This window comes from Peromyscus leucopus, chromosome 5 (genome assembly GCF_004664715.2).
Source record: "Peromyscus leucopus breed LL Stock chromosome 5, UCI_PerLeu_2.1, whole genome shotgun sequence".
Classification (NCBI taxonomy): Eukaryota; Metazoa; Chordata; class Mammalia; order Rodentia; family Cricetidae; genus Peromyscus; species Peromyscus leucopus.
The window spans coordinates 62,463,036-62,489,959 of NC_051067.1; the positions used below are offsets into that span (position 1 = coordinate 62,463,036).

At 45.4% G+C, this 26,924-nt stretch overlaps 1 long non-coding RNA gene across 1 annotated transcript; it reads left to right on the top strand.

The window, feature by feature from the left end:
- The first annotated feature begins 4,885 nt into the window (after positions 1-4,885).
- LOC119087954 lies at positions 4,886-11,143 on the top strand. Its single transcript, XR_005091504.1, has 2 exons — positions 4,886-5,985; positions 10,262-11,143. It is a non-coding gene; the product is annotated as an uncharacterized LOC119087954 (long non-coding RNA).
- Positions 11,144-26,924: the final 15,781 nt, after the last annotated feature.

The window sequence follows — 26,924 nt, forward strand, 5'->3', positions numbered from 1 at the left end:
TTGGAGGATTGAGATATGGGGGGGGGGGTGGTATGTGTATCCTACAGCTCTCAAGCCCTAGCTGTCTCAACCATCCTCTTGGGAGACCCAGGGTTCAAGGGCATCCTAAAGGCTCAAACACAGCTGCAGAGGACTTCCTCTCGCAGTGGTCGCTTACCATCCTGCTCCCCACATATACACCCAATACCCTCCATAGCCCCTCCCCACAGCATTGCCTGCGCTTCAGAGGGAGAGGCTTGAACCTTGGTGTTAAGGTGCAGCTTGGAAGATCACTGAAAAAGGCTTGGCGATAGTCTTTATCCTTGCCTTTCGGCATGTCTGAAGGGAACCTGGGTAGGAAAAATGAAGCTTTCTAACATCCAAGAGACTCTGTGTGCACCCCAAAGCATGGTGCCAGTGCCTAATGTCCATGTTGACCAGAAACAGGCAAAGAGCCAGGATGAGAAAGAATAAAGAAATAAGCTGAGCTGGTCATGTGCTCTGTCTTTCTGAGCCAGTGCCAGGGAGGCAGGGTTCACAGGACTGGCTGGCACTTGGCACTACCCAGCAGGTGAGTTACCTCCATCTACCCTTCAGAACCCACTAAACCAAAAAGATTGACTAGAGAGGAAGCACATGCCAAGAATTCCTGCCCGCCGTTCAGTTTCACGGGACCTTTATGATTTTCCTACCACACCCAGCTGAGTTCAAGAAGTTAGTCAACCACAGAAGGAGAAGCCTGGTGGGAGAGGCCATGACAGAGATGTGTTTACTATGCTCACTGAAGCAAGCCTCACCCACACCTCCCAGCTATGGAGAAACAGGAAGCTGGAGCCAAAGTTGAGAAGCCCAGAGAACTGGGGCAAGTCTCGGGAGAATGACTGAGAAGAAGGGGTCTAATGATGAGGAATAAACGATGGGAAACTCTTCCTATGAAGACAGTCACCTGGGGAAGGGGTGATCTTTCACTAAGAGCTGTGCCGTGTCAGAGACACACCTGCACGTTCTGAGCATGACCTGCCCAGTCAGAAGGGCCTCACGTGTGGTTTAAAGATCTGTAGTTGATAGCTTGACCTTTTTTTCTTTTTTTCTTTTTGCACTGGGCATTGTAAAGTATGCATCTGGTTCTTCGGGCACACCTTGAATGTGTTTTTGTAGGACAAAGGGTTAAGGAGATAATAAAGATGCCCCGTTTCTTAACTTACAAGGTAAATGACTGCCAGATTCCTTCATCATAGAAAACAGAATTTCTTCTCATCCATTCATGCCCCCTTACACACACACACACACACACACACACACACACACACACACACACACAAAGAGAGAGAGAGAGACAGACAGACAGACAGACATATAGAGGCACATATAGAGACAGAGAAAGGGAGACTCCCCTATACAACTGACTCCATCGATCCAAAGTTCAAGGGAGGCATGCCGTGAGATCAGATCATGATCTATAGATACTGAATGCTATTTGGTTGCATTTTAAAGAAATACTTTGGTCCCCAACTGATGGGAATAAAAATGTACATTTTCATCATCACTAATTCTGGAGAGGAGCTGAACCTCAAAATTGGTTTGAACATTTGGAATTTAAGTTCTTGAACAATCTCAATGACTGCTTTCAGAATACGATGTTGAGAGCCAGGCAAAGTGGCATATACCTTGAAGCCCAGCACTCCGGAGGCAGAGGCAGGTGGATCTCTGTGAGTTCTAGGCCACGCTGTTCTACACCGAGAGTTCCAGGACAGCTAGGGCTAAATAATAGAGAGACACCCCACCCTAGTAAAAAAGAATATGGTTTTGAAAACAAAACCAAAAGGAAAGGAAGACCACTATAATATCATTGAGCTGTGGCTTGGTAATAGAGCTCTTGTACAGCAGGCACAAGGCCCTGGGTCCCATCCTCAGGACCACAGAAAAGGAAGAAAGCAAATGATAGTGATTTCCATATGAAGTGGTCAGGAGATGTGAGGCTTTATTAAGCAGGGCATCAAAACCATCACTTGCACACTGGATACGTGGAACCCACCGAGCCTCTGGGTCTCATTGTGAGCATATCTGTGCAGTTCACAGCTGGTCACTCCCCATCCCAGCCAGGACCCCATCCTCTGGTTTACAAAGCCTGGGCTTTCTCTCAACTGTTTTCTAGTGAGTTCTATAGCTTACTGTCAATACTGTATCTTGGGGTGCCCTCTGCCCAGAATTGATTTACCCTCTTGGCAGCAAGGCTGGTATCTGTACTGGCTGGGCTCCCTGCTAAGAAAGTGACTGAAAATCTAAGGAAGAGGGTGGAGTCGGGCACAGAGCCGACAGAGATGGCTGGGGGCTTCTTCTGCTCCTGCTTCAAGTTCTAGCTGTTTCTCAGGATTAATGTTTTTGGATGTGGTGTCTGCCTTTGGCCGGTGTCCAGAGCCCTGGGAGGGTTGGTTTTGAGTTTTTGTTTAACTTTTACCACACTCCATCAGTTTTATAGTGTGGGGAATGGGGCACAGGGAAGAGAAGACCTCCTAATGTCTACAAACCACCATAGCTGTGAGTCTGGCCTCTGGGGGGATCTTTCACAGCTTCCCATCACCCTGTGCTCCTCCACTGGTCTTCACTAATCTGCATTGGCTGTCTGTCCCCGGGAGGTCCCAGAACTTTCAGAGCCGTGGTCCATAGGGATGGCACTTGTCCTAAAAGTGGAGTGTGATTTGTAAATACAGCTAGCTAATCCTTCCAGAAACATCTCTCTGACTTGAAGGCCCTTGTGAACATCTCAGAAGAGCACTGAGGACAGGACTCAGAAATCCTGAGGGAGATTCGGAGCAGGAGCACACAGAGCACGTGGTACACACGATGCTGACTCACCACACGCCAGCCTGGGATTCGAGCTTGGCACAGAATGCTCTGTGGGCTGAGAAAGACAAGCCACATCCTCTCAGGTGGGTAACACGAGCACTTTAAAGAGTTGGGAAGGCTTCTTTTCTGCTAGTAATTGTCTGTTAGGAACTTTTACTTCCCTGAAATTGCTTTATTTAAAAAGAGTAACTGAAATGTGATTTTATTTGTATGTTAATAAATAAGTTGCCTGGGGGTCAGAGCTAATAGCAAGCCATCGCAGAAGCTGGGCGGTGGTGGTGCATGCCTTTAATCCCAGCACTTGGTAGGCAGAGCTAGGCGGGTATCTGTGTGTTCAAGGATACAGCCAGCATGGAGACACATGCCTTTAATCTCAATACCAACCAAAGAAGACCTGGAGGACTGTACAGACAGGCAGTGACGAGGCGGTCATGTGGTTGGGTTTACAACCAATGAGAAGGCAGAACAGAAAGTCTTTATAAAGACAGACACACAGGAAGTAGGTCTTTTTCGGAGAGGTAGGACCACCATGATAGTGAAGGGTAAGGTTTTTAACTCTTAGCATTGACCTCTTGGCTTTTATCTCTGAAAAAAAAAAAAAGTAAATGGATGTACCTGAAGAACAAGACCTGGAGTGCTGTACATCATCTTACTCTTGGTTAATAGTGAGCGGTGGGGAGAACACAGAATCAAGAACTTATAGACTCAGTTCTACCACTCAGCTCTGTAACTCCAGGGGATGTGACTTCGACTAACCATCTCCTGTTTTGGGAAATCAGTTTCCTGATGTGTAAAATGAGGAACTGGGAGCAGAACATCAGTTTTCCTTTTTTGTTTGTTTTGTTTTATTTTGTTTTTTTTAAGACAGAGTCTCACTATGTATCCTTGGCTGGCCTAGAACTCACAGAAATCCACTCACCTCTGCTTCCCGAGTGCTGGGATTAAAGAAAGACATGTGCCACCATGTCGCACCAAATTTATTTATTTTTGTGTGTATGGGTATTTTGCCTGCATGTATGTCTGTGTACTTGGAGCCCGGGGAAGCCAGAAAAGGATCTCTGGGACTGGATTACAGATGGTTATGAGCCACCATGTGGGTGTTGGGGGTGAGCGGTCAGTGCTCTTCACTGCTGAGCCATCTCTCCACCCCCTCAGTTTTCATTCTGAGGCTCTGTGGTCCCCTGTTTATTATGTCCAGAAGATATGGTAGTATTTGATGTCCCCCACATGTGGGGTGGTGGTGGGGTCACCCAGAGTACCCTCCAAAAAAGCTATTCTTCCTCAGAATAGTTCATCAGTGTTTCAAAATGCTTTCCATTTATTTTCGTATCATATTTTGAAAACCCAAAGAAGGCGGGAGACATGCCTCACCAGTTAAGGGCACTGACTGCTCTTCAGAGGACCTGGATTCAATTCCTGGCACCCACATGGTGGCTCACAACTATTTCTGCCTCTAGTTCCAGGGGCCTCAATGTCTTCTTCTGGACTCTGCTCACACCAGGGATGCACATGGTGCACATACGTACGTGCTGGAAAAAACACTCATACACATAAAACTTTTAAAAAATTAAAAATTTTATAGAAAAAGAAAACCCAAAGAAAGTTGTGATACTATATCTAGGGGAAATAAAGTACATATTCAAAGAAAACATGCATATAACTCCACGCATTGCCCCACCTCTTCAAAGCCCAGGTTAAGGGCTCTCAAAAGCAAACAAACATTGGACAAGGCATGAGACCACAAAGAGCTGCAAATTCTAGGGTCCAGCTCTAATTGTAGTCTTCTCCTCTTTGGGGCACAAAGCGGGGAGATTTTGAATTAAAAACCAGACCTAGCAAATGCCATTACAGAAAATGAGCACTGTTTGTCTCTGAGGAAATCGAAAGCAAGTAAACTTAGGTCTTACCAGAAGCTCGGGCCCAAAGGAGGAATGGCCAATTTTAGGCATTAATATCTATCACAGCCAGAGAGAGGGAAACTGCAGGAAATGATTAGCAAGACTGCAGCACCCATCATGACCCAGGACCGGAAGCCGAGCCAGGAGGATTGTCTCATTAGTTAACGTGGAGGACATCCCAAGGCATGCCTCCAAGGGACCTTAATTCCTCATCAGAAAGACTCCTTGGGGACCATCCGAGGAGTTATCTGCCCCTCTCCCTCTTGGAAAGCGGAGAAGGAATTCAGCTATGATAACTGTTTCTCGTTGTTTCTGAGAATCTTTGTGTTGGCTCTTCATTCTGAAATTAGATTAAGCCAGCTTGCAGAGAAGCAGTCAGGGTCTGAGGTCTGAATGCACTTGACTGACGCCTCCGCGGAGAGCAGAGGTCAACCCCAGTGGCCAGCGTGGCCCTTGGTGTCTCGCTGACTGCTCTGTGGCGCTGGAAGATAGAAGGGTAAGATGGCCAAGCATCCAGGGCGGGACCGTCATTATGTCATTATGTGCTCTCTGTACGGCTGCTACGCTTATGGGCTCACCAGTTACTTAGTGAAAAGTGACATTTGATGCAAAATAGAAGAACCTACCATGTGGAAGGCATTGGGGAGGAAAGACAAGGTGCAGTGACCCTCTGTGTCCCCACTCAGGTTACTAAAGGCAGCAGCCTGGAAGCTCAGTCCCACCGCATCTCCGAGGTTTCATCGGGTCGGTTTCCGTCCCTCGATGGCATCGTTTCCTGATGAAGGACAAGGTTCAGCCAATTGTGGGCAGTGCTGTCCGAAACCTCAGAGCCACTGCATTTTGGACATCATAAGAAAGTTCACTGTGTGCTTCTTTTCCACCAGTTACTGATAGGTTGAGCAATGCTAAGACTTCTAGGGGTACTTTACACACTGACCTGTGTCCAAAAGTCCCATGATTAACTGCCTACAAGAGCTCCACGAGTTCCAATCAGGCATCACTCATGTCCAAAGCAGACATCTCTATGCCCTGTCTGAAACTGCTGTCTTCAAGAGTTCCTAAGGAGAAAGCCCAGAAGCATCCACGATTCTCTTCAATGCCTTCCACGCTAGAGCTGACCCACAACCTGACAGTTTGGACCGGGCTTTCAGGATCTGCCCATCTTCCAGTACTCTACTGTCACAACCTAACCTGGGCAGCTTTGTCTGCATCCTCAGAGATCCTGATGTGTTCCCTCTGTCCACCTCACTCTCTACGCATGGTGAGTCTAACACACCCTGTTCAAAACTCCCCAACATTCCCCATCACCGCCCACGTCATCCACAGTTCCTGCCGTCGCACAGCATGCCTTGTTCTTAGCCGCCGTCTGAAACCCTTTCTCTTACTTCATGAGGGAGCGCTGGTCTTGTGTAGCTCAGGCTGGCATCAAAGTACTCCCCTAGAATTCCTGATCCTCCTGCCTCCACCTTCCGAATTCTGGTATTCCGGGTATGTGCCACCATGCCAAGTTTTAGGGGGTGCTGGGGATTGAACCCATGGCTTTGTGAATGCAAGGCAAACCTTCTTCCAGCTGAGCTATAGCCCCAGCCCTTCATGCTGTTTCTTGAGGACACCAACTTGCTCTCACCACAGCATCTTTGCACACACGGGTCCCTGCACCTGGAGAGCTCCTGCTGACCCCCTCATATCTTCAAGCCTCCTTCCCTGGTGTGCTGTTCAAATGCCACCTCATTAGAGAGGCCTTCCCGGTCATGGTGTCTAAAATAACAGATCCCCATGTATACCCCTAAATCTTTGTATTTTTTTTCATAACATTAACCCAGTCTCCATTGACTTTATTTGGAATGATAGTCTTCAAAGTGGCCACTAAGTTAAAAATGAGACCATTAGTGTGGGCCCTAATCCAGCAGGACTGGGGCCCTTTAAGTACAAACCGAAAGAAAAGGCATGTGAAGAGGATGAAGAATTTGGATATCCACAAGCCAAAGAGGAAGTCCTCAGGAGAAACCAACCTTGCCAGCACCTTGATCTTGGATGCCTAGCTTCCAGAACTGTAGACAACAAACCGGTTGTTACAGGAATCTTGCCTGTTTCTGCTTTGTATGGCTGCCCAAGACAATTGGTCCGCCTCCTTCCAGAGACTGTGAGAGTCTGAGTCTCACTGCAAGGAGCTGATGATTTCACTAGACAAATGGATGTGAGATGGTCCCACTGTGTTTTAAGCTGCATCTTTCTGGTTACTTCCTGAGGCTGGCCATCTTTTCATTTGCTCATGAGTCATTCACATTTCTCCTGTGAAACGATGCGTGCCTTTCATGTTTTTTAAAGTTAGTCCTTTGAGAATTTCGAACATATTTTGACCCGATTCACCCTCCCTCCCCCAACTCTTCCCAGATCCACCCCACTTCTCTTCTCACCCAACCCTGTGTCCCGCCCAGTGCCCCACCCCCCAGCTCATCAAGGTCAATTTGTGTTACCTAAATATTCTGGGATGAGTGGCCTTCCACTGGAGTACGGATGATTTATCAAGAGCTACACTACAGAGAAAACCAACCTTTCCACCCTCAGCAGCTAAGAAATGCCAATAGCTGCTGGGCTAGGAGGGGGCTTTGTGCCCAACGCCCTTCCTCATGCTGGGATTTGGTCTGGCTTGGGTTTAGCAGCCTTGCGTCTGCCATCACAACTGTTGTGCCTTCCTATTGCACAGCTTCCCTGCAGTGTCCAGGACTCAACTGCTTCCTTATAGTCATCCGTCACCTCGGGCTCTTACATCCTTTCTGCCCCGTCTTCTGCAACAACCCCTGAGCCTTTGGAGAGGGGGTGCAGTGTATGTGTTCCATTTAGGGTTGAGCAACCTGCAGTCTCTAGTTCTCTGCTCCTTGGCTGTTTGCGGGTCTCTGTGTTGGTTACAGAGGGCTGTAAACAGAGCTTCCCTGATGAGGCTTGAGAAGTGATTCTATCTGTTGGTGTAATGATAACTCATCAGGAGTCAGTTTAATACTACGTCACCTAGCAGAACAACAGTAGCAGGCTCTCTCCTAGGGTCTGGGACCTGTCCAGCCACGGGTTCTTGGCCTGGTGGTGGTGCCAGATATGGTTTTTTTTAGGTTGTTTGAAATTTTTTTATTGTTTTGAGAGATTCTACATAATAACTCACTGGTGATTACAAGCTCATGGCTTGTCTTCTCATAACATTTTGTGACAAACAGAAGTTCCTTTGTTTTGGGAGCTATTTTTAAACTGTATTTATTTATTGGCTTTAAAAAATGCATTTATCGATTTGCTTATTTACTTATTTTTTGTTTGTTTTTGAGTTAGGGGCCTGCTACCATGGACACGTGGGAGTCAGAGGACCGCTTACAGGAGTCAATTCTTTTCTTCCATCTATGGGTCCCAAGGATCAAACCCGGGTCATCAGACTGGGCAGCAAGTGTCTTTACCCCCTTTACTGGCCCCTACATAGTGGTTTTCGGATGAGGATCTCACTATGCAGCTCAGTATGGGGTTGAACTCACTGTGTAGCCCAGACTGACCTCGAACTTGAAGTTGTCTGCTTAATGCCTCCCAAGCGCTAGGATTACAGATTTGCCTCAGAATCCCTACCTCAAACAGAAGATCTTAATTCCAGGTCAAGCTGGCCAGTCTTTTCCTTTGCAACATAGGCCTTTTTGTCTTAAGAAATATTTTCTTTCTGTATTTTGATGGGGGTGTGCTAGAGAATTGAACCCAAGATATCAAACATAAAAAAAACCCTCTATAACTCTTAAGTTATTTACATATATAATATATTGTATTATGTTAATATAATATATAATATAAATATATTTATATAAGTATTTTTCCAAGACTTATAATGTTTTGCATTTGGGGGGAAAGTTATTGATTCTCCTGGAATTGATTTGTGTGACTTGTGTGTGGCTGGTCCATTTGCTCCAGATAATGTCCCATCTGTTACTTCTCTGTATGCCAGACTTCTTTATTCATATAGGTCTGCTCCAGGGCCCATTATGCGGCTACCCCAGTGTATTTTCCTCTTGTCCTTGTACCTATCCCATACCCCATCATCTTGACTTCAGCTCAGTAGTAAAGTGTGTTCTCTGGAGGGGCCCTGCAGGCTCTTCTTCTCTGCGGAGAAGATCGAGAGATCAGATTATTCTCAGCACTTTTCCATTTCATTTTAAATTTGAACTCATCTTGTCTAACATTTCAAGTCAAAACTTGAAAAGAAATTGCATTATATCTATAGATCAGTTTGATAAGAACTGACCTCCTTATGATTCTGAGTCTTACTTTTTATAATGACAGCATTTCTATTCATGTCCTATTTCTTTAAGATCTTTATTGGACTTCATAACTTTCTCTGAAAATGTATCTTAAGTATCTTTTTGTTGTTGTTTTTCAAGACAGGGTTTCTCCGTGTAAGAGACCTGGCTGTCCTGGAAATCTATTTGTAGACCAGGCTGGCCTTGAACTCCCAGAGATCTGCCTGCCTCTGCTTCCCAAGTGCTGGGATTAAAGGTGTGCGCCACTACTGCCTGATCTTTTTTTTTTTCCTTATCTTTTTGAACTAAATTTTCTCTCTGTTGCTGGTGTAAAGAAATGCAGTTGATGCTGTACATAATTCTCTGTCTGGAAAAACTACCTTGTGAATTTTTTAATTTTCTGTTATTAATTTTCTTGGAAAATCATATCACTCATAAATATTAATATTTGCTATGAGAATATTGGTACATATATTAAGATGATTTATTTTGTATCTTCTATGGCTTTTCTTTTTTGCATAAAGATTTTCTTTTGCACAACCAATGTCTTCTGAGAAAAGCACAGCATCATCTATCAGACAGATTATAATTCAGTAGCTGCTCTCCATTTCTTAAAATAAAACAACAGGAAACGCTAAGGGTGCAGCTGAGTTGGTAGAGTGTTCGCCTGGCATGCACAAAGGCCTGGTTTGATGTTTTAATGCTTGGGTTTGATTCTCAGTGTCACAAAAACTGTGGTAGCTCATGCCCGTAATTCCAGCACTCAGAAGGTGAAGGCAGGAGAATCAGAAGTGCAGCAAGCGTAGGACAGACTGTGATACAGGAGACCCTGTCCCCAGACAAACAGACAACAGACAAAAGGCAAATGCAAATGACGACACTATTTTTATAAACTACTTTTCCACCCCTGTTATTTCAGGGAAAATATTTCATTATTTGAAAACAGTGAAAAGGGAGCTCAGATGTGTCCATGATGAGAATACAAGGCAGGGCAGAACACTCTGAGACATCAGCACTAGTGTTAGCTTTTAATTATTGGTTAATAATAATAAAAATAATAAATTAATTTAATTATTTAATGTTTTATTACTGCTTTTAATCTCCTTCCAGAAGGAAAAAATGGTAAAGAGAACTTCAGACAATGGTGGTCCAGTGGTTAGTGATGTCACCAAACTGTCTACATTTGTTCTCCACACTCTGCCTTCCTTGGCACTAGATCAGGGATGCCTGTGTCTTCTTCCATGTCCAGAGAATAACCATGCATCTTTATCATAGAATTATGGGCTGGAGATGCTTGCTGAAAATACTCTGACTGGGCCTGCTTGGATCTACTGTTTACTCTGGACCAGTCACATGCCTACAGAAACGCAGTGGATCTACTGTTTACTCTGGACCAGTCACATGCCTACAGAAACGCAGTGGATCTACTGTTTACTCTGGACCAGTCACATGCCTACAGAAACGCAGTGGATCTACTATTTACTCTGGACCAGTCACATGCCTACAGAAATGCAATGTACAGGCTTCTGTCACTGGAAACAAAGTAGAAACACACAGATTCCCCAAGTAGACATCAAAGACAGTGGGAAAGGGGGTGGTGCTTGCTGAGGAAGTATTCACCAATGCCCTTTGTCTTCTCTGGACTGCTATACCAGAATACCACAGACTGGGTACCACAACAACAGATATTACGTCTCACAGGTCTAGGGGCTAGAAGTTCGTGGTCAAGGTGCTGGCAGATCCCATATCTGTCGAGAGCTTTCTTCCCAATGTTCACATTTTCATCTTCTCATTGTGTTCTCACATGGTTCAGAGCAGAGACAGGAATTAAGCTTTCAGGTTTCCCATAAGGGCACTAATTTCATCCATGAAGGTTCTATTCTTCCTAAATACCCCACCTCCTAAAACCATAATGTTGGCTGTTAAGATTTCAACATAGTATCTGGGAGGGATACACACATTCAATCCATAACATCCACTGTACCCCTATTTCCTACAGAGTCCTGAGCACTATAATTCAAGCCTATTTTATGAAGCTATAGGCACATTCTTAATAAGCGTGAAGCCTGGCCTCCCAGCTTACTGAAAGAGGGTGGGCATACTCAGAGTAGACAGTATGAAAAAAAAAAAAGGCAATAGCACAAAGTAGACTCAAAAGACACAATTATTTAGCCAGCCACAGACAATACAGTATCTCATTAATGATATCACTGAATCATACTTCAGTACAAAATTAGTGTTACCACCTTGGAAGTTGACATTTCCCTGTGTAGACGGACAATATTTAGGAGGAAAAATGCATTAGCTGACTTTTTGAGAATTCTCCCAACACACATGATAGTACAGCAATGCCAGTTGTCAACGACGTTACCAAGAAGATAAGGTTCAGTTCCCTCAGATGATGCCAGCCGCATTAGCTGCTGTCATCTATAATTACCCAAATTATAGAGAAACAAGAAGCCATTCTTTCCAAGGTTTCAGGAATTTCTACCTATTACAGACCTGTTATTAAAAGAAAATTATAACAATTTAATGAGTAAAATGAGTAGGTTTTTTTTTTTTTTTTCGTAAAAAAATCAGTAAGCAGTCCTCTCCAACCTCAAAGGTTACAAAGGGACACTTCGGTTAGAGTGGACTAGCTACCCAATAGCTGCAGAGTGCTTTAGCTTGATTCTTCACTTTGAATGGAGTGGTGGGCAGCATAACTTCCACATTTGCTTGTGGCAGAGTCAAGATGCAAACTAATGGAATAACTCACTAACTTTAAAAAAAAATTAAACAAATAATAATTTGTGTGTATGAATATTTTGCCTGCATGTATGTCTGTGCACATGTGTGTTCTGCTTACAGAAGCCAGAAGAGGGTAGACGATCCCCTGGAACTGGAGTTACAGATGTTCATGAGCTACCAAGTAAGTACTGGGAATTGAACTTGGATCCCTTAGGAAGAGCAGCCAGTGGTCTTAACTGCTGAGCCATCTCTCCAGCCCTGAATAACTTACTTAGAATTAAGTGTACTCAGTAACACAGCTTCCACCATTGGCCCACCTTAAAACCATGTCGGGCATTTGTCGATTGTTTTAGGATTGCCAAAACAGGGCTAGCGCTGTAGGAAGCTGAGTGCCTGCCTAGCACACACAAAGCTCTGGGGTGAGTCCCCCCGCACTGCATAAACCAGATGTGGTGGCACAGAACTGTAATCCCAGCCCTCAGGAGGAGGAGGCAGGAGGATCAGAAGCTCAAAGTCATCTCTGGATACATGAGGCCAGCCCGGGCTACATGAGCTTCTATCTCGACAAAACAAAACAGAACGAAAGAGACCCAGGACATGAATCAAGGACAGGAGTCAAGTCAGGCGCCAGACTCCGTCTAGATCTGGCATCTGCCTTACATACTATTTTTAGTCCTTTGACTGTTTTACCTTGATTAAGACAGCTCCAGGGTAGAAGAAGCCAGCAGCCTCATAGGACATAATACGGAGGCCCCTTTATCCTAAATTCTTTTACTATCACTGTAGTGAGAATCCGTCAGTACCGAGTACTGGAGGAGAAGTGAGATCTTTCTCCATCATCAGGCTGGGGCTGTGACTCAGTGGCAGAGTGCGGGCCTAGCATACCCAGGCCCCAAAAGATGGAACTCCGTGTTCAGGAATCCGCTAATAAGTTGCCCGTGTTTCCGAGAGACGCGACGGTATTGCGGCAACTATGTCCCTAACTGGTAAGCAGTAAATGAGGCCGCTCGGGAAAGCGGTGCCTACACATGGACTGAGGGGAAGAAGCCGGAGCGCAGAGAGCCGGCCCAGCATGCTGCTTCCACCTTAGCCCAGTCTTCCTCACGCATGAGCTTTAAAATCATCCCCCTCATTCTGTTCCCTAATCCAGAACAGTCCAGTTGTCCGCGTGCCGTCAAAGCATTCCTCACTCGGGTCTCTCTCCCTGGGCCCACTGACAGGCTTGCTAACCATGCACCACGAACTGAGTGGTTGAATTACACTAGTTAATCGTCTCCCAGTTGTGGAGCTGGAGCTTCAGGACCAAGGTGTCCGCTGGTTGGTTTCTGAGCCTCCGTTCCTGGCTTATCCACTGCCACCTTCTCTGTGTGTCTTCAGACGGCCATCCCTTGGCCTGTCTGTGTTCTTCTTACAGGACACCAGTGTCCACTCTAACGACTCGATTTGATTTAATTTCCTTTTGAGGGACCTTCATCTACACTGAATCACACTGAGGGCTGGGCTTAAAATGCCAAATTATGAATTGAGGGGACGCAATTGCAGTATCAGCTTATTACAATACCTGACTTCAGAGGAGCCCTCTAAGGCCCTCAGCTCCCCTTCTGAAACCCTGTCTCTCAATCTGTGTCTCATTTATCTCCTTCAGAGACCAGATTCACCGAGGCAGGATTTTCTGGTGAAGCCATCCTCTAGGGTGAGCAACAGACCCTCAGCCCACTCTCGGGCTTCTTTTGTCAGCATGAGAGCTGGGCTCCTTGGTGGGGCTTATACTACCACAGTACAAACAGGCACACTGCCTTTGCTACCGTCAGACCGGGAGCAGAGGTCTCATCTATGGGCTGGTGCCAGCTGGCTTCAAGGCTGGCATTAATCACCAGATTCTTACCAGGGTACCTGGGGGAGATCTGGCCAGGGTACAGCAAGCTATGCACATGCTGAGCAATGCCACAGCCGTTGCAGAAGGCTGGGCCCACCTAGACCACATGCCCAGGCTGCCTTTGTCCACTGGTACGCAGGTGAGGAGGGGAGGAAGGAGATTTTTCTGAAGCCTGTGAAGACATGACCGTTCTTTTCAGTGCGCCAGGCTCCCAGGACTCTGGCTTTAGCATGAACTGACAGCCCTCATCAGTATTTCCCGATTAGGCTGTCTTTATTCCATTATGCTCATACCTAGCTTTTCCATGCGTACTAGAGAAATATCAAAGTTTTTCCACGATGCCTCAAAAGCCTTGGGATGATATAAAACATCCCGGGAGGTGTGATTAGGTGCTTAAGACCCAGGCAGAGAATCAACAGTTGCTAATCAGTGCAATGGGACTATAAATTAATAAAATTAATATGATATAATCAGTGCAATGGACTATAAGTTAAAGCCCTTCTGAATTGAAGGGATCATAAAAAATATCACCACCGAAATCCAAACAGTGGTCCCCTCAGCTCTCAAGAAGTGGAAGCAGGAGGATCAGGAATTCAAGGTAATCCTAAACTATGTAGCAAGTTCAAGGCTAGCCTGAGCTACACACAAGACCCTGCCCCGGAGCCCACCATAAAAAAAAAAGCCCATTTCTTTTCCTGGTTGAACCCTAGGGATTGTAGCAACCCAAAGCTGGCAACGACTAGCTAGCTCTCTGCTAAAGGCTGTCCCTCAGGCTCCCTTCAGATTTCACCACCTAGGTTTCATACCTAGAAGAATGGCCCCCAGTCAGGTTTGTGCTGAGTTATTCATGGCTCTTTTCTCCCACATAGTGCAGGGACTCATGGAACTGCGTCACTCTGAGGCCCCACTCTGAGGAGCAACACCAGGTCTCTCTGCCCCTCCTTTCCTGCTTCTATGACTTACACTCCGACGCTGGTAAACAGAGTCCAGCCATCGGTGCTGAATGGAGGCTTCTGCTCCCTCCAGCCCATCTGGTTTCTTCACCCACCACCCCTAACACTGGCTCCTCAGAGTACAGAGAGCACAAGGTCAGTTCTACTCATAAATAATTTCTCCTGGCTGCTACGCTCCCGAACAGCACTGGACAATGGTCCTGTGTATACCCCACGTGATGTGGCCCCGCCCCACGGTTTGCCCTCAGCATCAGTGCATTATAGACGCAGCTCATCTCAATAGTGACCTCTCAACCTACAGACTTACCGAGCTGTTGTTACAGTTGCCCTGGGTGTCTTGAGTTTATGATTATGATATTATTATCATTTTATTCACTTTCAATAGGAGAGAGAGAGAGAGAATATATAAGGATGCGCTAGCGTCGTGTGGAGGTCCCAGGACAGCTTTTGGTAGTCAGTTCTTTTCTTTCATTGTGCGCTCTGGGGAACAAATCCAGGTCACAAGGCTTGGATGGCAAGCCTTTTACCCACTGAGACATCTTGCTCAACCCTGCTTTGACTTTTTTGTCCTCTCAGGAATCACCCAAACATACACTGTTGCTTCAGGAATGTAGACTCACGATCTGAATGTGTCCCTCAAATGTCCAGAGGCAGAGATCTTAGTCATAAAATTAATATTGGTGGATCTTCAGAGGAGGCTATTCAGGGAGGTGAGCGGGAATACACGAGGCTGTAAGGGTGGAACCCTATGATGACACCAGTGGCTTTATTCCCAGAGGAGGAAATCCTGAGCTAGCATGCTTCCCTTTTCACACCATGTGGGAGCTCTGCCACATTATCCTAGACTACAAGGCCCTCATCAGAGGCCAAACAAATGCCAGCACCATACTCTAGGATTTCACAGCCTCCAGAACTACAAGTCTAACAAACTTCATTTTTCAATATATTTGCCAGCACGTGGTATCCCATTATAACAGAAGAAAATAGAACAAGACGTGGACCCATACTTTGTTCAAGGTGACACATTTGTTATGATTTCCCTCTAAGATGCTATTGCCCTGGGCCATTAAGAATGGCCCCTGAATCCCCGGGACATCTTAAGGAGCAGTACTGTGCTGTACATTTGTTCCACTTAGTATTTCCCTGTCCAGAATCTGCATGGCATCCTTGCCCACAGTTCTTTCCCACTTGTGACTCCTGTCAGGAAATGGTTATCACTTAACAATCCCCTAACCTCTCTTTTTCTTGCCTTTTATCACCAACTTTCTTTCTTCTCTCATTGACCTGTGCAGAGGAGAACACTCTCCTTTCTTTATCCACCCCAAGGGCTTAGATAAAACACCACTAACAAGATTTAACAGCAAGAGAAACGCATAACAAATTTGACTGTTTCATTTTGGTTTTGTTCTTCTAGACAGGGTTTCTCTGTGTAGCCTCAGCTGTCCTGGAACTAGCTCTGTAGACCAGGCTGGCCTTGAACTTAGAGATCTACCAGCCTCTACCTCCCAAGCGCTGGGATTAAAGGTGTGCACCACTACTGCCCTGCTAACAAAATTTAGCTTTTATGTCCCACTGGAACCTTCAGAAATTAAAACTCACAGAAACAAGGAAGTCTGTGCAAGTTTTGTTATTGCTTTATATTTTGAGACATGGTCTGACTGTGTAGCCCTAGCTAGTCTAGAACTCACTCCATAGACCAGGCTAGGCTTTGGCTTGTGTTGACTCTCCTACCTCTGCCTCCCAATGCTGAGTGCCAGGCTTATGGGTGAGTACCCATACACCCAGCTGCCAGTCCAGAGGTGACTGGAGGGTAGGAAGGTCTGCTCATTGGCAATAAATACCAGGAGGGGCACTTAGCAAGGCCTGTCTGTTCAGGTTCTTCTTAGCATCCCTGAGTAACTTTCTTTACAGAGCAGGGCGCCAGTCACTTTAGGGGAGAAGAAAGCATGGGGACATGCTTTGGCTGTCTTCTCCAAGGCCAAGGGACCAGACTTAGCACATCTTCAACCCCGAGTCTCTTCTGTTATTCCCATTAATAAGTTTCACTTGTTAATCAATAAGTCCATTGGCCCATAATCTGGGTCCTGATGTGAATGAGTGCATGGTCCCCGGCTTTACAACCATCAAAGAGTTTCTGATCCCCTGGGGATACAGAATAAGGCAGGTGTAGAGGCATCCCAGCCACCAATCAGAACACTGTTTGTGGGACAGTGTTTAATCAGGGCTTCAAAGAATAGCAAGATTTCTACAAGACCCAGAATGGGAAGAGTACAAGCCAGGGCCTGGAGCTAGAACGCCCAGGAAGAGCTCAGGAGAACATAGGCACAAATGTCTAAGCAAGAGGAGACGCAAGGGATTGGAAGGAAGCAGAATTGAAGACCAAGCAGAGGAACGTAGACCTAGAGGTCCACTGAAGTTGTTGAGACAATGAGCATTTCTGACAGGGCCCTGACTGTGGGAACCTCATGAGACAGCAGAACCCTAATCCCTACGAGCTTGGCCTTTCTCCCACCAAGGTCTAATTACACGTGTAGCCTCCCCTCAAAATGCCCATGCCAAGCCTCTTGGTCTTGCCTACTAATGAAGAAAAAGGGGAAATTCGGTGGCCATGCTGCACTGTAATTAGTAACAGACTCCAGAATTTTCTTTTTGTTTATGTGTGTTGGTGAATATGCAAGTACAAGTGTATGTGTATGTGTGTGTGTGTGCATGTTTGTACATGTGTGTATGGAGGCCATGGGTCAAGTTCAGGTGTCATTCATTGGGTACTGCCCACGTTGCTGGTTTTTTTGGGGGGGAGGTTTTGTTGTTTGTTTTGAGGTATGTATATGTATAAGTGGTGTATGTGTGTGTACATGTCCGTGGGGGGGTATGTATAGCATATATGTGCATGCAGGTGCACATGATGTGTATGTGTGTAGGTCAGGTTGGTGTCAGGTGTCTTCTTCAATTTCTCACCATATTTATTGAGTCAGGGCCACTCACATAAACCCAGAGCTTTCAGATTCGGCTAGTCCAACTGGCTGGCTTTCTCGAGGGATCTTCTGACTCGGCCTTCTGCATGCTGAGATTAAAGGCAGATTGCCACACTTGCTTGGCCTTTATGAGAGTGGCCTGAAATCCCCAAGGATCCTCTTGTCCCTATCTCCCTAGTGTGGGATTATATGCACATATCAGCATGTTCAGCTTTTGTGTTGGGGCATTCTGGAGTCAAACAAAAGTTCCCATGCTTGTACGGCAAGCCTTTACTATCTCTCAGCCCCCTTCCCTATTTGAAAAAGAAATAAACTTTGGGGGTGAAGGCAGATGATTTCCCTCCCCCTCTCCGACCTCACTGAAATCCTTTGGTGTCCTTGGCTGCTGTCCCGAAGCCCCCAGCAGCAGCTCTCTCCCAATGTGACTCTTGAGAGAAGTGGGTCATCACTCAACCATCTGGAATGGGCTGCCAAGAAGGCTCCTTCCCCAGAGCTGATCCTGGAAGGCAAGCCTGACTGAAATGGAAGGCCTCTGAGATAGCGAACAATGCCGGTCAGGGACAGAGATCCCCAGTGAGTGTGGTCAGCTCCAGGCAGGTGCTGAAATGTCACACTGCTTTGGCACAGTGTAGTCCTCCTGTTTCAGTTACCAGATACTTTTTCACTAATTTAAAGATACCCATCCAATGCCACCCTATACACATCTCTTCACTGGGCAGCAGGATGAAGACCATAGTCAGAATATATACTTGCATATCTTTGTGTCCTACTAAAGTGGATGGCTTTCTTTCCCCAATTACCTGAAAGTCATTTTGCTGAAAAGACATGGTAGATTATTCTATGACTGCCTTGCTTTTATTTGTTTATTTATTTTTGATTTTTCAAGACAGGATTTCTCTATGTAGTCCTGGCTGTCCTGGAACTCACTATGTAGACCAAGCTGGCCTGGAACTCAGAGATCTGTCTGTGTCTGTCTCCAAGTGCTGGGATTAAAGGAATATGCCACTACTGCCTGGCATACTGCCTTGTTTTGATATAAGCATTTCACAACAACTCCACCTGTCCAGCAGTGTCCCTAAAAAATGAAGTGTTTTATTAAAGAAAGGCAGACTGGGGTCTGAATCCTGACTTTCTTCTTGTTTCTCTTGGGTCTTCAATTCTCTTCTGAAAACAGGATATATAATTCATCTGGTTAATTCTGAGAGATACTTTTGAGACTCGTTCATGAAAACCATTCTAGGTCCAGAGTTAAATGTAGCTCATCTTAACAGAAAGAAGTAAAATGTGCTTCCAAAGCTGTGTGCAATCTGAATTCCCTCCACCACCACCACCCTGCCTGCCTTCTCTTAGAATTAGACTCATGGGAGGGTTGAGATGGGTTCTCTGCATTTCATATATGCAAGGAATGTCCAAAATGTCCTATTTAATGAAACCTCACTTAAAGCTCACAAACCATTCAACATGAAAAGGTGTGTGTGTGTGTGTGTGTGTGTGTGTGTGTGTGTGTGTGTGTATGTTGCTGGACTCACACCTAGGAACTCTCACATGCTGGTTAAGCATTCTTAAGCATCCTATGGTTGAAATATCCCTAGCTCCTGACACATCATCCCTAGCTCTAAACACATCAAAAGTACTCACAATTTAGTAAATATCTATGTGCTATGGGATGTCTTTCTGTATGCTGTGAATATGTATTGCTCCCATTGGTTAATAAATAAAGCTGCATTGGCCTATGGCAGGGCAGGATGGAGCCAGGTGGGAAATCCAAAGGAGATAGGGAAGAAAGGTGGAGTCAGGAGACACTGAGAGACGCCTCCAGGAGAAGCAAGATGTGAGAGAACAGGTAATACCACAAGCCACGTGGCAATACATAGATTAATAGGAGTGGGTTGAGTTTGGTTGAAAGAGCTAGCTAGCAAGAAGCCTGAGCCATAGGCCAAACAGTTTGTAATTAATATAAGCCTCTGTGTGTTTACTTGGGGCTGAATGATTGCAGGACCTGGTAGGACACAGGAAATTTTCTAGCTACATCTATGAAATAAAAATATTTTCCCTTCAGCATGTTTCAAGGTTTGTATTTATTTTTATTTATTTGTTTGTTTATTTATTTATTGAGGAAAGGGTCTCATATGGTCCAGAACCCCAGATGCTACATATCCTTGGCTACCAAGGATGACCTTGAAATCATGATTCTCTTGTATCAACGTCTTATGCTGGGTTATGGCCATGTGCTGCCACAGCTGGTTTATGAGAAGCTGGTGATCAAACCTAGGGCTTTGTGCTCGCAGTCTACCAACTGAGCCACAGTCCTAACTCCAATTACTCAGATTTGAAAAACAATTTTATCTTTCGTGTGTGTACATCCAGGTGTGTGCTTGCAGGTGCACACACCTCACAGTACATGTGGGTGCCAGTCCTCACTTCTCACCTTGTCTGACTCGGTCTCCCCCCATACAACCACTCGGAGAGCTGGGAACTTCCAAGAGTTCTTCTGCCTCTGCCTCCACTCTCTCCTTGGAGCAGCAGGACCACAGACACCACACTGGGCTTCCCGTAGATCCTGGGGTTTGAACTGAGGTCTTTAGGCTTGCAAATCAAGCACATTACTCATTGAGTCTCTCTCTCTCTCTCTCTCTCTCTCTCTCTCTCTCTCTCTCTCTCTCTCTCTCTCTCTCTCACACACACACACACACACACACACACACACACACACACACACCCAGCCCCGAGACAATTGTTTAACATAGTGCGATCTAGAAATGACCTGTTATCTATCCCACTCCGTAAAGGAGATGATTCCTTGCTTGGGCATCCTGTGGAGCTCTGGAATCAACTCATAATTGCTTGATGCTTTCAAATTATGACCCTAACCAGGCCTGTTCCTCTTTGGAGCCCATAAGGGCTTCTTCCTAGGAGAGAAAGGCGAAAGGAAAACCAATGAAAATTAAATGAGTTCATTTTGTTTTTAGTAAAGTTGGGAAGTAGATGGTGACATGCAGGGCTCAGTTCCCATTATGGAATTGTTTGCCTATCAAGTATCCTTGCTAACCTCCAGACACTACTTGAAAATGAGATGTGTAAATACCCCATTGAGAATCAGTGCCCACCATAACAAGTTGTTTACAAGGACGGCCCATCTGTTCTTGCTGGGAGAATTCAGGAGTGAAGCAGCCTGTGTTTGGGACCAGCTCTTCCCTTAGCCTGTAAACTGATGAGTTCTATGGAGCTGGAGTCCCAGATGTGGTCTCTCTGCTGCTTCTGTGGTTTTGCTTGGATGAAGGGCTTTTGTCTGTCTCGGGACAAGATGTTAATTGTGCTTGGGGAATTAGTCTGTTTTAGATTTAATTGGTATGGGGAAGCACAGAATCTTTTTATAAGTCTATATACTGTTACTTCATACTTGGTATTTAATTACGCTTTATTGAACACTTGAGAGAAAGTTTTGAGGCTTTCCATCAAAATCCTATTGGATTTTCCTGCAGCTCTCAACCTCCAGCTGAAAGGCACCGCTTCTATTGTTATCCCTGTAGCCCCTTCTCTTAGCGTCTCCTCGGCAGCATCACTCAGATGAATATTTAATCAAGGAAGACTTCCACATTTGTAATGAGATTTTTCACACTCATAATGTTTATTACCACTCCTTCATCTCTCGTAAAGGTTGTGTTTTTTTCCCAAGACTAATTTGATAAGCTTGAAAATAGTCAATAATTGGAGTACAAATACCTTAATTGGCTTCAAAAAGTGAAAATGCAAGCCAGGCTACGCTAGGTAACCACAGAATTGCGCAGGGCAGCTCTGTGGGCTCCCTTTCTAGTTGCTGTGGTAACACACCTGCCAGGAGCAACTCCAGGAAGGAAGGGTTTGTTTTGGCTCCTAGTTTGAGGCCAAGTCCATCTCAGCAGGAAGCCACGCTGGCCAGGACACTGCACCCACAGTCAGGAGGCAGAGAGAGATGACTGCTGGTGCTCAGCTTGCTTGCTCCTTTATATTCAGCCGGGGACCCCAATCCACAAGTGGGATGGTGCTGTCCACTCAGGGTGTCTTCCCCACTCTGTTGAACATCTCTATAAACATGCTCATAAACACCTAGAGATGTGTTTCTATGGTGATTCTAGATCCAGTCAAGGTGACAATGAAGATTACCCACCACAACTGCTCTAGCGAAGGGCAAACAAGGCAGTAGCCTCAATGACCAACCTGCCGCTTGCTGTATGAACCGTCCTGAGAAAGTCATCAAACTCTTTGGAGCCTTGGTTTCCTCATCTGTAAAATGGGAACATCTTCCAAGGCTACTGAGAGAATCAGATGTGTGTGAGTTTTGTATACTGTAAAAGGGTATAGAGATAAAGGTGTTATGGTATTTGTATTATGAATGTGAGAACAAGATCTCTAGATTTTTTTTGTTTGTGTATGTGTGCATGTGTTCATGTGAGTGCACATGTGTGCATGTATATGGAAGCCTCAAGTTCATCCCTCAGGAGCTCTCCACCTTCCGTTTGTTTTTGAGAAAGAGACTCTCATTGTCCTGGAGCTCTCAAGAGTAGGCTAGACTGGCTGGCCAGCAAGTCCCAGAAATCCAGCTGTCTCCACCTCCCCAGCACTGGGATTATAAGCACCACCAGGCTCCATTTTTTTAAATGTGAGTTCTGGGGATCAAACTCAGGTCCTCGTGTTTGCAGGGAAAATACTTCATCCACCAAGCTGTCTATCTCTCTAGCCCAGGAGCTCCATGTTTTTAAGAGAACTTTAAAAAAGAAGATCAAAGGTCTGAGATGACAGATTACAAGCTCAAAAGGAAGCATTTAGTAGTGGTAGACAGAGGCCAGTCACAGGAGCCTGCTGACATGTATGAAGAAGGGACAGGAGCATGCTAACATGTGTGAAGAAGGGACATCTAAGCCACTGACCCATGTTGCCTGTGTGGATATTGATACAACCCAAACATCTCTTTGGTTTCCAACTTCTTGATACTGTTTTATTTAATACCAACATGGAATAGCAAACTGGGAATGTGACTCTATCATAGAGCACTCGCCTAGCATGTTCAAGGCCCAGGGTTCAATCCCTGAGCACTGGGGGTGGGTGGGGGGACACATTTGATTTTAATTAGTCATAGTCTTGAACACACTCTCCCATTTCCATCATACTAAAAAACAGGGGAGTCTGCATCCTCTCCACGCTGTCAGAACCTCCCAGCTCTGTATCAGCTTCTGCTCGCTTTTCTGAAAACCATGGGCTCTGACCCCCCTGTTTACTCCTGGTGACTGAAGCCTTTTGAGCATCAGAAGAAATGACTGAGTGATTTGAATGTCAGACATCACTGCTGTTTTAAAGCCTAGGTGTTCCCTGCACTGAGACATCTTTAGAGTCATGTCTCTATGTGAAGGCCTGGACTTCTATCGAATCTCTAGTTAGTTCTTCCCTTCTTCTTCCAGAGAGCCTTCTTCAGGGTCCCAGTTCTCATCTTGTGAGACTCCAAAGGACTTTTTTGGTTCTGGTTTTGTTTTTTTGAGACAGGGTTTCATGTATCCCAGACTGGCCTCAAACATGCTATGTAGTCAAGGATGACCTTGAACTTCTGACCCTCCTGCTTCCACCTCTAAATGCTGCTCTTACCACATGCTTTATGTAGTGCTGGGGATTGTTCCCAGGCTGTGGACATGCTAGGCAAGCAATCTACTGGTTAAGCTACTTTCCTGGCCTCTAAAATACTTCTCTCTCCATCTTTGTCCTAAAGCCTCAAATATGCCAGACAAGTGCTCTACCACAGCGCTACAAAGAGCCTTCCAGTGGACTTTTCTGTCTCATATGGAATGACTGAACTTGGTTTTGTTTATTTTGAGTTTGTACACTTCTCCCATCTCTAGCATTCCAAAGAGAGAGCATTGCCTTTCACAACCAAATAAGGGTGGTGATGGATGGATGAATTTAATGAATGTGATGTTAGGCCAACAATTTTCAAACAAGCCTTTCAGTCAGAACCAGAGTAGGTGCCCAACTATGAAATGAAACAAACCATGCCCTCGGTGGAGACTTTCCGGGTCGTCATGGAGGTAATGCCGGAGCTGAGGTGATGCGTGCTTTTGCTGGAGGAGAGCTGACTGGACGCCGCGCTACACATTCAGTTGTGGGGGAAATGGTCACATTGAATGCATGATCCAAACTGGTGAGCGAAAATGATGAGAGCTTTAAAAAAATTATTACTGTTGAATGGCTGTGAGAACAGAAGCCAGGCGTCAGAGGAAGATAAAATGGTAAAGGCCATAAATATATTTGGGCTGCCCCATCCTCTTGTGAAGCATTATTGAAGTGAATAAGAATTTTAAGAAAAAGCCAAGGGGGGAAATTCCCTCTGCTGAGCACTTTATTTTTGTAACTGGCTTATTTAAGGCTATAAAAATAAAATCATTTTATTGCTTCAATATCTTGTCTCCAGCAAGTTTCCAACAAATTCCCATTTCCACACCTCAGTGATCAGACTGCCCAAATTAGCAATTCCTAAGTTTTTATTATCAGACCAGACTCAGTTCTGCATTTAAGATTCGGTCTAATTTTTTTTTTTTTTTTTTTTTTTTTTTTTTTAAGGAGAACAATAGGTGTTGACAAGGCCTCCGGGAAGTTGAACTCTTCACACATTACTAGCCAGAATGTAAGACGGTGTGTCTGTGTCAGGCCATGGTTTGGCAGTTCCTCAAAAAGCGGGACTGGGGATTTAGCTCAGTGCCTAGCAAGCACAAGGCCCTGGGTTCAGTCTTCAGCTCCGGGGGGGAAAAAAGTTACACATTGGAGATTCACATGCTTCAGCAACTTCATGTCTGGGAGGGTACCAGTGTCACTGAAAGTGGGGACACAAACGTTACTTGTATAGCAATGTTTATAAATCCTCATTCACAACAGTGCGAAAATGGAAACCTCCCAAGTGTCCTCTGCGGATTAATAGAAGAACTGCAGTTTGCACATGCCATGGGAGTGTTCCTCAAAGGGCGATGGAACCCGGAGTAGTGGTGGGCACAGCGGCTGGAGGGGGCCGTTTGCATTTGTTGACTATCAGTCCTTGAAGGGTTAGCCACTGGGGACTCCGTGTGTGTGTGTGTGTGTGTGTGTGTGTGTGTGTGTGTGTGTGTGTGCATGTGTGTATGTGTGTGTGTGCGTGTGCGTGTGTGTGTGTGTGTGTGTGTGTGTGTGTGTGTGTGTGTGTGGTGTGTGTGTGTGTGTGTGTGTTGTGTGTGTGTGTGTGTGTGTGTGTGTTGTACTCAGGACCTTACACACGCTAGGCAAGCACTCTACCATGAGCCACTACACTCCGACCCCTCTATGGTGGGCTTCCTGAATTTAAAATGTTAAGGGGTGGTAAATACCTGTCCCTGGCCCGGAGGGTTTAGTACTCTGGTGCAATTTTAGGGTAACAGGAAAATGCCACTTAATGAAGGAATTTTGTGTGGTCTCCCTTTAGTTTTCCTGTTGTGATTCTTTGTAGGAAGACTTTGTTTATTTGAATCCATTTACCGACTTAGAAAATGAAATACAATATTTTAAGCATCTCAGAGAACTGTCAAGAAGGGTCTCTGAGCCTTCCCTCTGCTGAAACTGTGACTTGGAAATAGAAATGAGACCCACTGCATGGGTTTGGGGACATGAAGAGAGCAGGGCTGTTGGGGGTGGGGAGATCAGGGCACACTTGGGGCTCACTGTCACACTTTTTGGGCAACCATCCCAATTCTGAAATACTGGGAGAAGAGCTTACTCAGAACCCATGAAATTAACATTGTGTTCCAGGTCACATCCGATAGCAATGGATGGCTTGAGTCACGTTTAAGTTGTATGGGAAAATGCTAGCCCTCACACTCAGAAATCTGTAATTTCCAAGTACTTTCAATGAAATAATAAGACAAAAACTTTAAGTTTGAGTGGAGCTCAGTCGGTGGAGCGCTTGCCTAGCTAGTATGCACGAGGCCCTGACTCATGCGCCAAATGCTCAGCACCACATCGACCTGGGCTTTGTGGTGCAGGCCTTCAATTCCAGGTGGTCAGCAGGATCAGAAGTCCAGGGTCATCCCTGGAGTTTGAGGCCAGTCTGGGCTAAAGGAGACTGTTTGAACAAACAAAACCAGAATTCAGCTGTGCAGGAAGGTGGTACAAACTCGAAACACTAATTACTCTACTTCTTGTACTTAATATGGAACCATGTTTATCTACAGCCAATCAGGCCTGTGCTGAAAATGGGCCCTTCCTATTTATTACCTGTTGCTCACCCAGACCAGTCTCAAGCCATATTCAAGCATGTTGAAAAGAGTCTACTCCTAGAGCATTCGGGAGGAAAGTAGGTTTTATTGAAGGAGGTTGGTGGAAAGTGGAGGTGGTCACGTGACATCTTCCCCAGGAAGCTTCCTACTCACATCTCTTTTGAAAGTCTCTTTGGCAGGGCAGGGTCATAAGCATCTGCAATTCCAGCACCGAAGCAATGAGCTGAAGAGCAGTCAGGGATGGAGAGGGAGACCCTGCCTCAAAAACAAATACTCCGTGCATCAACCTCGACCTTGTTCCCAGCTTCCAAAGACCGCAGGCTTTTCTTGGCCCTTTCCAAAACCCCATCAGAACTTCAAACTCTTCATAGAGCAAACTAGCTGAGATCAGAAGCCAAACAAGTCATTCTCCGCCACACTGTAAGCAGACTCTTCTGTGGGACATGCAGTTCATTCTCCTGGTGTTTCACTTACACAATCTTTTGTATGCTGTCAACACACAGTAACAACTGACAGTCTTTCCATGGGCCTCTTGCTTGTATGCCCCCAACTCCTCCTAGAATGTATGTTCCACGCAGATAAGGAACTTCCTCTACTGTCTACGTTTGCATCTCTGCCACTTGACCCAAGGGAACACTTAGGACACAAGCCACAAGTGATTTGTGCATGAAAAAATAGTAATCCTAATATTTACATAAGTACCACTTATCTTGATTTCATGGGACTATGGGGTTTTGGTTTCCACTAAGGATTATTGGAGTCTTGTTTCTCTTTCAGAACTCTGGGTGTGGGGCACATGCTTCTAGTCCCAGCACTTGAGACATTAGTAGCAGGAAGTTCGAAAGTTCAAAGCTAGCCTGGGCCACATAAAGAAACCATCTCTAAAACATCAAAACTAACACAACCAATCAACAAACTTTGAGAAACCAGGGTTTTGGCTCAGTGGTAAGCACTTCCCTAGCAAGCACTAATTAACTAGCTAATTAATTAATTTAGAGTAACTTACTGTTTTCTCCCATCTATCCCCTTCAAAACATTGACTTTGCAGACAGTATAACATCATGCATTTAGTAGATCATGAAACCATCTGGCTATCCCTTTTCTAGTTTAAAAAAAAAAATCTACTACCCTGAAATCCCCAGGTCATAATTTCCTCTTCTA